Here is a 12,778-nt window from a genome sequence, read left to right as displayed (position 1 = left end):
GCCGTAGGGTAATCACTAACTTCAGTGTCCGTTTGAACGAAGTTAGGAAACGAAATGGTGGACATATTGAGCATGTGCTGAGTTAGAACAAATCTCCATGGACGGCTCTTCATTGAAGTATTTGTTCCTTTCAGATTGTATTGACAATAAAGTTTATACTCAAAAACAAAATGGTAACACATTTCGCGCGCCACCATGTATATTAGCTATAGTTTGGAAGCAACAGAAAACAGCGTAAAAAGAGGGAATGGGTCCGAGATTGGTTGACAAAAGGTGCAGTCGCGTTAATTTACTGACAAATCAGAATCACGCACCCGAAAGATTTCATAAATTATTTTCCGATGAATTCTGCATCGTGTGACAAGTTATCAGTGTTGATGCTAGCTAAAACAGAGAAGCAAAATACAGGGTGTATCAAAAAGAATCAACCGATTTTAAAAATATCGTAAATATTATGTTATTTGAGATATGTGCATGAACAACGTACTGTTGAAAAGAGCAAACTCTCGAGTTTTATATGGTTCCCGCTAGGTAGCATCAATGTGCGCCCACATAAGTTCTAATTAAAATGGTGTCTGGACAACAGAAAGCGCTTTGTGTTCTACGTTTTGCGCAGTGCGGGTCAGTAATAACTGTGCGGCGTGACTTTCGTACTAGGTATGGTGTGGCTCCTCCTACAGCACAGAGCATTAGACGATGGTGTGAACAATTCCCAAAAACAGGTTGTTTGTGTAAAGGCAAATCAGTCGGCCGCGTGTGGACGAACGGCTCTAGGCACTTCAATCCGGAATCGCGCTGCTGCTACGGTCGCAATTTCGAATCCTGCCTCGGCATGGATGTGTGTGATGTTCGTGTTGCCCCTTCTCCTCCATATATCACCAACTGTAGCACCTAACTAAACTAAGACTTTTCTTGGAACCATTTTATTTTTAAAATGATAAAAGGTGAATGACATTCAGTTTGCGTGTGAGTGTGTTTTAGAATGATTGACGAAGGAATTCGCGGTGCTCCGCAAGTGTTGCCCACAACTCCTTCTCGGATAAGAAAACTAACTACCCACACTGTGGGTAGACACTTGTTACAAAACATGCTTCCCCTGCATTACTGCTCTCCACTGCGACACTTGCTTGACCTGCACACTACGACCTCATTTAAAATCAAGCAAGTTCAGATGTGTGCACTATACTTGCTGTTCGTAAATCACTTAATTGCTGCTCCCCTTACCCCTGGAGTGGCAGAAATTGGACGACTTCCGGCTGTCAGTGCTCTGTATCCGACCACAGTCACTAATAGTAATAATAATAATGATCGACATAAAAGTTTTCTGGGTATGGCACCGCGTCATAATGTATAAAACTACTGCTGCTGGTGAAAAACCAATGTTTCGCCCACAGTTGCAGTGGCCTTCTTCTGGATCATACCCAGAAAACTTTTATGTCGACTGACTCTTGCCGCGCAAGCCTAGGCAATTATAAATAATAATGATAATAATAATACTGTGTACAGCACTATGATAGCCCTTATGCATTTATTGCTATGTCGTGATGTCAATTAAGGGGGGTAGGACGTCAAACGGGCCGACTTGGAGCAGGAGAGGCACCACAGGACATTTTATTTTCTACTGTCTATACTTTTACAAATAAATTCATAAAACTTTGTCAGCATGACCAGGAAGGATTCAGGATTCACACTCATAGCAGTGGAAGTGCAAAAACATAACAAAATATTTTTTTTTTAGATATGTAATTTCATCATTTTTCACTTACAGTTGGCTGCGTTTGTTGCTATAGGTACATTTTTCTTCACAAGTAAGAGAAATTCTTTGATGAATTTTGCACAGCATACAAACCGTACTTACATGTGTATGAAACTCTAGAACTTTCCAAATCTATTAAAAACTGTGGTAAAAATTGAGATAATTAACTACAAAATTTGATTTTTTTTCTAAACATAAAGTTTAAAACGTAACAGCTCATTCATTTTTTTCATAAATTAAATAGATTCTAGAGTTTCAGACACCTGTTAGTATGGTTTGCATGCTGTGCAAAATTCATCGAACAGTCTCTCTTACTTACGAAGAAAAGTGTACCTATAGCAACAAATGCAGCCAATAGCAAGTGAAAAAATGATGAAATTGCACATGTAAAAAAATTATTTTGTTATGTTTTTGAACTTCCGCTGCTACGAGTGTGAATCCTGAATCCTTCCTGGTCATGCTGACAAAGTTTTATGAATTTACTTGTAAAATTATAGACAGTGGAAATTAAAATGTCCTGTGGTGCCTCTTCTGCTCCAAGTCGGCCCGTTTGACGTCATACCCCCCTTAATTCATTTATCTGTTTCGAAGCGAGTAATGAAGCAATTTCAGGACTACTGCAGTTATTGTCTACAACTTGCAGAAGATATTTTTTGAGACATTTAGCATTTGTTACGTATATGTCTCACTTTTATCAGCAGCGATGTACAGGACGAAGCACAACATATATATGTAGTGGATGGACTACTAACTGAGAAAAAGCAATTATTGATAATTTGTACAATCAGTATTAGGGTCTTACAAAATTCTGATAATACTAATGATCTTTTGAAAATAACTTGATTTCGTGACTGAAACAGAATCGAATCGTTCAGTTTTTACCCCTACAAAATTTCATTTTACGACTGAGGGGGTAATTACGCCCAGATTTTGAACCACTGATTTGCATCATATGTATAGTAACCAAAAACCGTACTATAAAAGTGACGCTAACGTCTAACTTGAAACCAAAAAGTAATTTCGTGATCTCTTTTTTTTTATTTTTCTACGTAGATGTAATCGCCTTCGTCCTCAATGCACTTTGTGGGCCAAGGAATGAGCTTTCTAACGCCTTCGTCAAAAAAACTCCCCTACTACCTTTCTGACCCATCACTTGACAGCACTCTGGACCTCGTCGTCGGTAGAAAACTTGTTTCAGTCATAAACAACTTCGGAGCCGTGAAAATATGGGAATCTGAAGAAGCCAGATCAGAGATGTGGGTTGGGTGGTTGATGATGTTCCAACCAAATAATTCCAAGAATTGCTCAGTGGCGTTACCTGTGCGGGGAAAAGCACTGTCACGCGAAAACGACACTCCCTTCATTAACAGTCACCTTCTTTAGCTCTGCATCGGCCTCCGCCATTTTTTAAAGACTCTGAGTACTGTGCATTATTAATTATTTCCTCCTTTGATACTATTTGAGAGGTGTTCGCTGTGTGCTGGCAAAGCATTTCACCCTTTCTCTTCTCTCACTATCATACAACACAAACATAACACCAAAAAATCGCCCTCATACAGCCTTGCCACTCGCGGATAACGTATCTGCAGTGATAAGAGCTCCCTTGCACAGTAGGCTGAAGGCCTCACTAAGTCCTTCACAGACAGGCACTACCCACCAAACCTAGTCCACATAGCAGATTTCCCATACCACATCCTCACACACCAACAGTCCTCCCACCATTCCCAGGAATTCGCTACAAAGGAGTGTCCCCCACGTCATCCAGTACCACCCAGACTGGAACAATTGAACTATATCCTTTGACAGGGCGTACTACTCAAGATTCTTCCTACCCCTCCTGAAGTGGTGTTCTGTCGCCACCTAACCTACATAACATCCTAGTGCATCCCTATGCTGCTCTCACTCCCAATTTCTTGCCACCTGTATGACTGCTTGAGGATTTACGTCTGCCTAAACATGCATATTGTGGTAATTTACTGCGCCAGCTCTTGTGAACCTTGTCTCATCTGTTAATAAAATGCACATTACGTCACAAATAAAACAGCCCATTTCTCAACAGGTACTAGTTTTCGGACATAATCATATTGCAACTTCCCTTCTAGTTTTGACGAATATTTCCTCTTGTAGGAATATGTGTCACTCTCTTTTTCAACACGTCATACATGTCGATGGAGACTGCAGTTGTAGCTGTCTCTGATTATCTAGACATGAGCCAAAGTAATACCACTCCCTTCATACTGGTAATAAAGAGTGCAGGTAATCAGTGATCAATTCAGAGGGAGGCATGGGGAGAAAGATTCCCAAGGCATTATATATCTCCATCCCTCATGAGAAATTTGTATCTATCAGTTACACTGATCAGCCAGAACATTACGACCACTTACCTAATAGCCGGTACGTCCACTTTTGGCACCGATAAAAATGGCGATGTGCCGCGGCATGGACGCAATGAGGCCTTGATATGTCGCTGGAGGGAGCTGTCATCACATCTGCACACACAAGTCACCCAATTTCCATAAATTCCAGGGGGGGGGGGGGGTGTGGGCGATGAGTCTGACGCCAGATTCAGTGACATCCCAGATACATTCGATCGGGTTCAGATTTGGCGAGTTGGGGGGCCAGTACCTCAACTGGAACTCATCAGTGTGTTCCTCCATCACACTCCTGGCCTCATCACATAGCGCATTATCTTGTTGAAAAATGCCACTGTCATCAGGGGACATGATCGTCATGAAGCAGTGCATGTAGTCTGCAGCCAGTGATGCTCGTTGGCCGACTCGGTGCACTGTGCAATCTCCGTGGACCCAGGGTTGCTGACGTGAATGCTTCCCAGAGCGTAATGGAGCCGCTGCCAGCTTGTCTCCATTCCGCAGTGCAGGTGTCGAGGAGTTGTCCCCTTGGAAGACGACGGATTCGCGCCCTCCCATCAGCATGATGAAGAAGGTACCGCGATTCATCAGTGAAGGCAACGCTCTACCATTGCGCCAACGTCCAGTGCCGATGGTCATGTGCTCTTCAGTCGTAGTTGCCGGTGTCGTGGCACATGCGTGGGTCGACGGCTGCGGTGGCCCATCGTTAGGTGTGTTCGGTGCAGTGCCTGTTCAGACACACTTGTACTCTGCCCATTATTAAAGTCTGATGTTAGTTCAGCCACAGTTCGCCGTCTGTGCTGTTTTACCAGTATCCCCATTCCTGGGTGTCCAATATTGGTTTCTGATGCACAACTGCAGGTTTACTCTAACCCTTGAACCTTCACATTGACGATGAAACACAGAAATTGCATCGAGATTGAACACATCAGGCAAGTCCGCAGCTCATGGTCGTGCGGTAGCGTTCTCGTTTCCCACGCCCGGGTTCCCTGGTTCGATTCCCGGCGGGGTCAGGGATTTTCTCTGTCTCCTGATGACTGGGTGTTGTGTGCTGTCCTTAGGTTAGTTAGGTTTAAGTAGTTCTAGGGCACTGATGACCATAGATGTTAAGTCCCATAGTGCTCAGAGCCATTTGAACCATTTGAACAACAGACAACATGTGTACTTGGGTCCAGGGGAGTAACGCTTCAAACGGTGTGTGTTTGATCCATTACTGGGAGTCCAGTATATGATTCCGATGCACAACTACAGGTTTATTGTAACTCTTGGACTTTCACATTGACGATGAAACACAGAAATTGCATCGGGATTGAATACAACAGGCACCATGGTCACTTCTGTCCAGGAGACTAACGCTTCAAACGGTCTTTGCTTTGGTCAATTCATGGGAGTCAAGTAGTTGTTTCCGATGCACAACTGCAAGGTTCACTGTAACCTGTGGACCTTTACATCGACGATGAAACACAGAAATTGCATCGCAATTGAATACAACAGGCACCATGTGGGCCTCTGTCCAGTGGAGTCCGACGTCTGTAATGAGGTGTGGCTGCCCAACACCTCGATGTCTGGACGTGCTTTCACCTCGGTTGCGTCACGTGTTGAAGTCACCACAGCACTCCTCGAACACCCGACAGGTCGTGCAGTTTCCGAAATGCTCATGCCGTGCCACCGAGCCATTACAATCTGCCCTCGGTCAAACTCAGATAGATCGCGATCCTTCCCCATTCTACACGCGGATAGCATGTTCACTGATACTACATGCACCGTGCATGTGTCTGACTAGCAGCCATTCCTTGCCAGCTGACGCAGCTATCGTCTGGACGGGTTTATATCGATGGTAGGTCGGTGATCATATGTTCTGGCTGATCAGTGCATGTGTAATATTAAAAGTCAAAATAATGTACGAATTTAAATAATCGTCGGGTCTGGTGTAATGTAACAACTAATAAGCTTGCATTGTTTTGACAAATTTCAAGTGTACCGGCAGCAGCTGTGTAAGAAGTTTGGAATCAACAATGGACATGTCGTGATAACTCTGCGTATAAATGGTACGTGCAAGGAAGATTCGTCTCTATACAAAGACTGGAGCTAGCTATAGACTTCGACAGTTGTTATAATTCATTTCTCTGATTAATTTAACCTTATTGTATGTGATGTATGTTAGTCAACAGCTTACTGTGGAAGAGCGATGTGATTATGCAATCTGCATGCGGTCTTTATCAATTCGTCGGATGAAATGAAATGTCGTGTGACGAGGGCCTCCCGTCGGGTAGACCGTTCGCCTGGTGCAAGTCTTTCGATTTGACGCCACTTCGGCGACTTGTGCGGCGGAAATGAAATAATGATGAGTGGGACAACACAACACCCAGTCCCTGAGCGGAGAAAATCTCCTTCCCAGCCGGGAATCGAACCCAGGCCCTTTGGATTGACATTCCGTCACGCTGACCACTCAGCTACCGGGGGCGGACAATTCGTCGGATAAAAAAGAACCGCTAGTGGCGAAATACAATGTCGAAACAACAAACTTTATTTGCTTTCTATTCTAATAAAGGACAGCAGAAGAAACAGACCAATGTGAGTCTAATGAAAGAAATACTAGTGAATATGATGGTGAATTGCTTACTGAATATTCAGTTACTCTCACTCCGTTTTCAAGCGAAAAACTGTTGAACGCGAGGAAAACCGGCGGAAATGGGAGTGAAGCTTCTTGCAAATTGTGAGAAATGCACAAAAAAAATAATATCGAAACTCTACAAAAAAACGGGAGGAATGTTCATTTCTGATCGTTTCACCAAATGTAGGAAAGCTGCGGGAAGTGCAGGAAAACCGGAAAAGCACGCTTAGTCAGAAAAACATGCAATAGCTGTTGTCCTTTAAAAGTGTAAATTTTTGGCTATTAAACACTCCAATTCATGTGCAGATAATTAAAAAAAATTAAATTGAAAAAGTATTAAATCGCCAAACAGCGTCTTTAATTGAAGTGTGTATTTCCTCAGTAAGGAAGAAATACCCCACGCAACAAGATATGAGCCTTTGTTTCATAAGACAGTCGGTTAAATTTCAGCGTCGAAGGGCCACACACGTTAGCAAATATAATGCTTTAGAATTATTAAATTGCGCTGGAGCTGTTCTAGACAGTCAAAATGAAACCATTTTCCACGATAAATACTTTTCCTTTACGGCAGATGAATCTACAGGTGTTTTTAAACAAAGAGAACTGTTTTTGCTTCTTTGTTAAGATGCGCCATCCCCGTCTTTTGGAGTGAAGGGAAGGATTTTACGTCTGATTGAACTGAAGAGTACAACAGCTGAATCTATATTTACAACAATTGGTAATGAACTAAAAAACGAAAACTTTCTTACGACAATTACTAAGATGCTCTTTCGATTGTGCTGCTAATTTTTGTGGTTCTGTCACTGCGGTATGTGCTCGGTTATCAGATGTTTATGCTTTTCAATTGCTGTCACCAAATGTAGAAATAAACACTCTATAATGAAATGCACGTTACATGTTGTTAAGCTCATTTTGAAACATTTTCATGCTTCACCTAAACGAGAAAATGTATTGTGTGAAATTCAAAGTACGTTAGAACAAACGTTTTTAAAAATACTCGAAGCTATCCACATCAGTTGGATGAGTACCTATTGCACAGTTCGTGCTATATTCCTGTGATACAGGTCCATTATGATGGCATGTAAACATATGAACAAAAAATGTTCAAATGTGTGTGAATTCCTAAGGGACCAAACTGCTGAGATCATCGGCCCCTAGACTTACACACTACTTAAACTTATTTACACTAACTTATGCTAAGAACAACACACGCACCCATGCCCGAGGGAGGACTCGAACCTCCGGCAGGAGAGACTGCGCAATCCGTGACATGGCGCCTCAAACTGCGCGGCCACGCCGCGCGGCTAACATATGCAGAAGGACGGTGTGGATTTAGCAAATTGGCGAGAGGAATCTTGTTAATTACAATTTCACTTTGAGTGATATATTAAATGCAGTCTCAAACTTAAGTAAAGTTTTGCAAAAACAACTGCTCAGAATTTCACAACTCCCTCTACTTGTTTCTGTCTCTGGAATATTTAAGGCACATCGAGTCATCGGCTGCCTTTACCATTGCGATGAATATAGTGCGGAAAATGAAAAACTAAATAAAATTAAAAACTACAAGTGTACCCAACAGAAGTTAGCGGTGTGCCACTCACGCAGAACAAGGAACGAACTATGAAAAACGTAAAAAAAAAAAAAATTACGGAAAGAATTATTAATGAAATTGAGCAACTGTTCAATGAAAAGGCTCTGAAACTGATAAAACTAGAGGCATATTTTGAAAGTTTTAAAACATTTCAAGAATTTAGTGATAATGATTGTAAAGATCTGTGTTTGATGTTAGGATTTAAAAATGTGGACGCTATTATTGCAGAACTGCATTCTTTGAAATATATTGCTCATATAAGTCACGAGATTCGTCTTCTGATATTGCTTCTTTTATCGTAAGGTCGGACATTGGCTATCAAGTGCTATCGATAATCGTTAAATTTGTGCTGTGAATTCTTATTTCCAATTCCAGTGTAGAAAGGTCATTCAAGGATGATGACAAAATTAAGAAATAGGATAGTTCAGGATATGTTTCGAATTTGTGTAAAGGTGTCAACAGAAGGGGACAAGGAGCCCACAAAAGCTATTATTGTTGATGTGACCAACAGCTATGCTGTAAAAAAGTCTTGTCACATAAATTTGCTGTAAATGTAAGTTTCCATAAGATAGTATTATTTTACTGATTCTCATAATTTTATTCTTTAAGATAATTACCTTAGGCTATACCTACTTAGTACCTACACATAATTTCATTAAATGTTAACGATTTAGAGAATTTTTTACATATTAGTCCCGATGTCACTAAAATTTGAAACCTACGGCATTCATCCCGCCCCCCACACCCTACAAATCTTAATGCCTAGCCCCCCCCCCCCCTCCCCTTCTACAGACGAAAGGGTCTGTATTCATCACAGCAAATAATGTAAGAGAAATCTTATATGCAGAAAACCAGGTGTAGAGTATGAAACCGGAATTTCCTTATAGATTAAATTTCCTTTACTTTACGTCTATGGTCACAAACTTATCTCAACAGATTACCAGTTGCGGTCTATAATGATCATCTTCAAATCTGTTTTTATAAAACAGACCTGAAGATAGTCATTATAGTCCGAAACCGGTAATCTGTTAACAAAAAGTTTGTGACCATAGACGTAAAGTAAAGGAAATTTATTTTATATTCGGGTCACTGTTTTATTCGCGACAATGTACCAGCTTGTGTTCCCTATAGGTGGTGCTAGCCGTCAGTGTACAGCCCGTGAGACCGCGTCTGCAGCGCCATCTGCTTCCTGTAACGGCTGACGATGAATGTCAGCACACAGTAACCCAAGTTTCATACATCGGTGACTACTGTTTCAAACTCGTAAACATGTCGAGTTTTGTGCCCACGAACTACGATTTGCGAACAGCATTGGTTTTCTGTTATCAGTTGAAGAGAACTGCTGCAGAGTCGCATCGAGTGTTTGTCGAAGCTTTCGGCGAACATACTCTTGGGGAAACATAGTGTTTCGAGTGGTTGAAAAAATTCAAAAGTGGTGATTTTGACGTGAGAAACGACGAGCGCGGGAAACGACCGAAAAAGTTCTAAGACAACGAATTGCAGGGCTTATCGGATTAAGGTGATACTCATACTCAACAGGAACTCTTGGAACAATTGAATGTGACGCAGAAAGCCGTTTCTCTTCGGTCGAAAGCTATGGGAAAGATGGAGAAAGTGGGAAAATGGGTTCCGCACGAACTGAATGAAAAACAGCAAGCAAATCGAAATACCATTTTTGAAATGCTGCTCGCCAGATACAAAAGAAAGTCGTTTCTCTATCGAATAGTGACAGGTGATAAAAAATGGATATACACTCCTGGAAATGGCAAAAAGAACACATTGACACCGGTGTGTCAGACCCACCATACTTGCTCCGGACACTGCGAGAGGGCTGTACAAGCAATGATCACACGCACGGCACAGCGGACACACCAGGAACCGCGGTGTTGGCCGTCGAATGGCGCTAGCTGCGCAGCATTTGTGCACCGCCGCCGTCAGTGTCAGCCAGTTTGCCGTGGCATACGGAGCTCGCCAGTGGTCGGCGGAAGGTGCACGTGCCCGTCGACCTGGGACCGGACCGCAGCGACGCACGGATGCACGCCAAGACCGTAGGATCCTACGCAGTGCCGTAGGGGACCGCACCGCCACTTCCCAGCAAATTAGGGACACTGTTGCTCCTGGGGTATCGGCGAGGACCATTCGCAACCGTCTCCATGAAGCTGGGCTACGGTCCCGCGCACCGTTAGGCCGTCTTCCGCTCACGCCCCAACATCGTGCAGCCCGCCTCCAGTGGTGTCGCGACAGGCGTGAATGGAGGGACGAATGGAGACGTGTCGTCTTCAGCGATGAGAGTCGCTTCTGCCTTGGTGCCAATGATGGTCGTATGCGTGTTTGGCGCCGTGCAGGTGAGCGCCACAATGAGGACTGCATACGACCGAGGCACACAGGGCCAACACCCGGCATCATGGTGTGGGGAGCGATCTCCTACACTGGTCGTACACCACTGGTGATCGTCGAGGGGACACTGAATAGTGCACGGTACATCCAAACCGTCATCGAACCCATCGTTCTACCATTCCTAGACCGGCAAGGGAACTTGCTGTTCCAACAGGACAATGCACGTCCGCATGTATCCCGTGCCACCCAACGTGCTCTAGAAGGTGTAAGTCAACTACCCTGGCCAGCAAGATCTCCGGATCTGTCCCCCATTGGGCATGTTTGGGACTGGATGAAGCATCGTCTCACGCGGTCTGCACGTCCAACACGAACGCTGGTCCAACTGAGGCGCCAGGTGGAAATGGCATGGCAAGCCGTTCCACAGGACTACATCCAGCATCTCTACGATCGTCTCCATGGGAGAATAGCAGCGTGCATTGCTGCGAAAGGTGGATATACACTGTACTAGTGCCGACATTGTGCATGCTCTGTTGCCTGTGTCTATGTGCCTGTGGTTCTGTCAGTGTGATCATGTGATGTATCTGACCCCAGGAATGTGTCAATAAAGTTTCCCCTTCCTGGGACAATGAATTCACGGTGTTCTTATTTCAATTTCCAGGAGTGTATTTGGAATCCTAAGTGTCGTAAATCATGGGTGGGTGAATCCAGGCAAGCCATCGACATCCACTGCAAGACCAAATCGCTTTGGAAAGAAGACAATGCTCTGTGTTTGGTGGCATCAGAAGGGTGTCATCTATTAAGAGCTGCTAAACCCTGTTGAAACCGTTGACACTGATTGCTACCAACAGCAAATTATCGATTTTAATCGAGCATTACGTGAAAAACTACCGGAATGTGGAAAAAGGCAAGACAAAGCCATATTGCTCCATGATAACGCCCCATCACACACAGCAAAGCGGGTTAGGGAAACGGTCGAGGCGTTCAGTTGGGAACTACTAGCGCATGCGGCTTAATCCTCAGACTTGGCTCCGTCTGCTTATCATCTGCTTACATGACTGGGACACGCTCTCACTGAACAGCGCTTCAGTTCGTTTGAAAATGGCTTGCTGAGTGGTTTGCTTCAAAAGAGGAACGTCTTTTTTGGCGCGGCATTTATAGCCTGCCGGAGAGGTGGGAGAAATGTATAAATAGCAATGAAGATTATTTTGAATAAAATATTGTTTATCAGTTTCAAACAACAGACGTGTAATTATTGCAACCAAATTCCGGTTTCATACTACTACACGTGGTATACCCGCCAAAACGTCTGTTTATGGCAGCATAGGAACCGGAAGACGAGAGTTTTCTGTCATCGAGTGCTCACTGTATGATCACAGCCAAAGTGAGTCGATTGAAAGGTGTAAGACGGATGCGTTGCCGGCGATGGGCGAGGCATGGCAGAGTCTCTGACCAGAGAGTAGTATGTAGTTAGTTGTTGCTTGTCGCTAGGGCATTAGTCTTGAGTAGTCTGCGTGAGTCGACAGTAGTCGGCGCGTGCCTGCGCGTGTCGGCAGTCTGCTCTGGTCGGGACTCTGGAGGATGAGTATTATTGTAGAAGGTAAAGAAGCAGCCTTGCGCATATCTAGTAATGTATATTAACTGTCATTAATTTCTTTTTAAAAAATGCCCCAATAATAATTGTTGTAATATAAAGTAATTTTCTTAAGAAAAGCATTCATTTGAATTTAAAGAATATTTCCAATGCATGATCATTCCTTCCAAGAATCAAAAAAATATATAGCCCAGCATTGCACGAAGCTGTGCCGAAAAGTTTTTACGTAAGAGCAGATTTATTCGCAGTTTTTATTGAGGTAAGAATTTTTTCCTTTTTTTTAAATTCAGAATACAGGGCCGAGGCGCAGCGCTGCTGTCGTCATAAAATTTACCAGGTTACTGAATTTTTTTAATTATTTTGGGTTCAGGAATTTTTCTGTTTCGAACTTAACATTAAATGAGAAAAGAATTTTGTGGGTACATTAAATGTGAATGCATTTCTGCACAGAGATTATAAATGGGAGCCAATTTTGTTCAGAGGTTACAATATATAAAATTCATTTAATTATTATTTTTGT

The 12,778-nt window shown here is 43.1% G+C and overlaps 1 protein-coding gene across 1 annotated transcript in view; it reads right to left on the bottom strand.

Moving 5' to 3' along the window:
• LOC126424897 (GILT-like protein 1) overlaps window positions 1-12,778 on the bottom strand; it is a 128,158-nt gene that overhangs the window by 81,944 nt on the left and 33,436 nt on the right. The window lies entirely within an intron of this gene.

This window comes from Schistocerca serialis, chromosome 10 (genome assembly GCF_023864345.2).
Source record: "Schistocerca serialis cubense isolate TAMUIC-IGC-003099 chromosome 10, iqSchSeri2.2, whole genome shotgun sequence".
In the NCBI taxonomy this organism is placed as follows: domain Eukaryota; kingdom Metazoa; phylum Arthropoda; class Insecta; order Orthoptera; family Acrididae; genus Schistocerca; species Schistocerca serialis.
The sequence above is the reverse complement of the archived record's forward strand: the minus strand, read 5'-3'. Positions and strand labels throughout refer to the sequence as shown.